Here is a 3,670-nt window from a genome sequence, read left to right as displayed (position 1 = left end):
TGATTCATGTACTGCAGAAACACAACATTGTAAAGCAGTTATCTGATTACAATGATTAAAAAAAAATCGGATTTAAATGTATTGCTATGGAAAAAGAACATAAAGGAAAATCACTAGCATCTGACTTGCCTGGATTGGTGGCTAAATGTAGGAGATTTCTACTCACCCCTTCAAAGTTAGTCATGTGAACTTCTGAGGGGTAAATAAAAGAAACTGATTTTTAAGCAAGGCTTTACCTAAACAGATGGAATCTTGAGACTTACTAGGGAGAATGTTAATACTTGCCAAACAATGACAGAAACTCACAACATAGGAATGGCCACACTAAAATGCATCAGACTTAAAAAGGAATGGAAAAAAGGAATGAAAACCAGACTACCGTTTGGGATATATGAATTTTATTGAGCCCATTCTAGAAAGATTTGGGGTTTCTTTTCATATAATCATTCTAAAAATTCAGATAATATTGCTGTGTTATCATCTGCATGTGACTTGCTGTAAGGTAGGGAGTTTTGTTCTTGAACAGAATAACCTGTATTTTATAACCACACTCAATTAAAATTTCCAACCATCTGAGACTTCCCTGGTGGTCTAGTGGTTAAGAGTCCATTTGCTAATGCAGGGGTCATGGGTTTGATCCCTGGTCCAGGAAGATTTCACATGCCTCAGAGCAACTAAGCCCTTATGCCCAAACTACTGAGCCTGTGCTCTAGAGCCCAGGAGCCGCAGCTGCTGAAGCCTTCATGCCCTAGAGTCCATGCTCTGTAACGAGAGAAGCCACCACAGTGAGAAGCCAGTGCACCACAGCTAGAGAAGCCCAGGGACAGCGATGAGGACCTGATGCAGCCAAAAATAGATAAAAAAAAAAAAAAAAAAACTACCAACAGCCCACTGAATGGGTTTAAGGTATGTATTTCCAGGTTCAGCTGCGTGGCATCAGTGGTACATTTTAAAAAACCACTGATACCAACCAGGGCCCCACTTTAGCATCAGGACATAGCGGGGTCATGGCATCTTTACGTTTACACAAACCTCTCAAGGAATCTCTGCAGCCAGGGTTCTGAACAACTTAACTGGATGCTTTTTGTCTAACAAACTCATTGGTACCAGTTCTGAAAATGGCTTTTCTTCTGACTTTACTTCATTTTCCTTCAGCTCAGTTTAGTCACACAGTTGTGTCCGAGTCTTTACAACCCCATGGACTGCAGCACGCCAGGCTTCCCTGTCCATCACCAACTCCCAGAGGTTGCTCAAACTCGTATCCATTGAGTCTGTGATGCCATCCAACCATCTCATCCTCTGTTATCCCCTTCTCCTCCTGCCTTCAATCTTTCCCAGCATCAAGGTCTTTTCCAGTGAATCAGTTCATCAGATGGCCAAAGTATTGGAGCTTCAGCTTCAGCATCAGTCCTTCCAATGAATAGTCAAGACTGATTTCCTTTAAGATTAGCTGCTTTGATCTCCTTGCAGTCCAAGCGACTCTCAAGAGTCTTCTCCAACACCAAAGTTCAAGCATCATTTTCCTAGTCCTAGAATAATTCTTGCCAGATCTGTATTTCCTTCTCCATTAATCCTTGCAGGGCTGCAGAATCTAAGACAATACCATGAACTAGATTTCTGCTACATATGAGTAGGCGTTACAAGGCTTCTCACACATCTTTAAGAAAACAAGCCACCTGTCTTTCCGCAGTAACCCTGTTGCTGTTTTGATCGGATTGAAAGACTTTGATGAGCAAGACACCCCCTCAAGACCTGACTCTTTCGTACTCAGTCACAACTAGGTTTTCGGGGGGAAAAAAAAAAATTATGTTATTTCACTTAATGGCCACAAGGTGGCAGGCCAGACAATTTCATTAGCTTCAGTTGCCACCAGCAGCAATGATCTTTTTCCCATTTGTTATTAATAAGAATGTATCACCCTTCTACAAATGAAGAGTACAGAATCTTAGAACTAGACAGAAATATGAGATGATCCTGATCATTGATTGTCTTTTAATATCTTCCAAAGTAGGGAGGTTGCTTACACATTTTAAATTGTTATTCTGATCTTCCAGAGTCCCTTCCAGAATCTAAGAAAAACACTAACACTCTTATTTCAGATACATGGAAATGTCTCTGTTCAAAGAGTTAACAGTGATGGAAATCTAGGAATGCAATTACAGGCATACCTGTAATTTTATTGTGGCATATTGTGGGTTTGGTTCTAGACGACAGCAATAAAATGAATGTTGCAATAAAGTGAGTCACAAGTTTCTTTTGGTTTCTGAGGGCATATAAAAGCTATGTTTGTATTATACTGTAGCCTACTGAGTAGAATGACATTTTGTTCAAATGTGTATACTTTAATTAAAAATATATTAGTAAAAAATGCTAGCCATCACCTGAGCCTTCAGTGAGCTATAATCTTTGCAGGATCACTAATCGCAGGTCACTATGATAAACAGAATAATAATAAGCAAGTTTGAATACTGTGAGAATTACCACATGTGACACAGATATGAAGTGAGCAGATGGTCTTGGAAAAAGTGATGCCGACAGACTTGGTGAAGGTTGGCCACGGATCTTCAATTTGTGAAGAATGCAACATCTGTAATACAGCTAGAGACCTGATCCCCTATTTGTTTTGTCTGAGTTACCTAAAAAGTTGAAAAAAAGAGCAAAGCCCAAGTAAAGATTTTATGGGGGTGGGGGGCAGCGCAGGGAAGCAAAATGCTGTATGCTTTGTCTCTGTTTTCCCACCTCTGAGAGTATTTGCTCTGGAAAAGGTGAAGTTTTGTTAACAGACCATCATTACAATCCAAAAAGTAGGTATCAATGATAAATTCCTTTAAATGTCTCTCAAAACTGACTTTGGTCTCATTGCTTCAGTGTTACCAATTAATGAAGAACTTCCTCCTGTGGTAGGTGATAGAGGAAGATGAGGCAGGAACTGAACACTTTCGGGCATCTTTTTCCACATGTGCTCTACTCCTCATGTTTAGGAGACTAACCTTTCACTGGGGGGCTTGCCAGGTGGCACTAGTGGTAAAGAACCCTCCTGCCAGTGCTGGAAGCATAAGAGACTCAGGTTTGATTCCTGCGTCAGGAAGCTCTCCTGGAGGAGCACAGGGCAACCCACTCTAGTATTCTTGCCTGGAGAATCACATGGACAGGGGAGCCTGGTGGGCTACAGTTCATGGGGTCGCAAAGACTTGGACACGACTGAGGTGACTTAGCATGCATGCATGCAAGCTTTCAAGAATAAAAGACTAGAACTACATTTTGGTACTTCCTTAGAAAAAAGGCAAGCAGAAAAAAGAAAAAAAAAAAGAACCTCTGAAGCTAGGAAAATACAGTCCTCAGTTTGTTTATAATGTTCAGATCTAAAGAGATTTTATGTATATATATATACATACACACACACACACACACACACACACACACATATACAGTAGTCCTCGGCTTATCTCTGCAGGCTCAACCGCTACTTGTCAATTGCCCTCTCACTAATTAATCTTGAACTGCACCAGTCCTTTATTTCTTTGGGGAACTACACTAAGCAGTTTCCTATTTGAGGGCTGTGTTCATGCTCGCATGTTCTGTTGAATTGCTCCTTCCTTCACTCTGTATGTCCAGCTCATTCCTATACTTTGTTTTCGCTTAAATTTTATAATCTCTGATCACCATGTTA

The sequence above is a fragment of the Bos javanicus genome, chromosome 5, assembly GCF_032452875.1.
Source record: "Bos javanicus breed banteng chromosome 5, ARS-OSU_banteng_1.0, whole genome shotgun sequence".
Classification (NCBI taxonomy): Eukaryota; Metazoa; Chordata; class Mammalia; order Artiodactyla; family Bovidae; genus Bos; species Bos javanicus.
Note: the sequence above shows the minus strand (reverse complement) of the source record.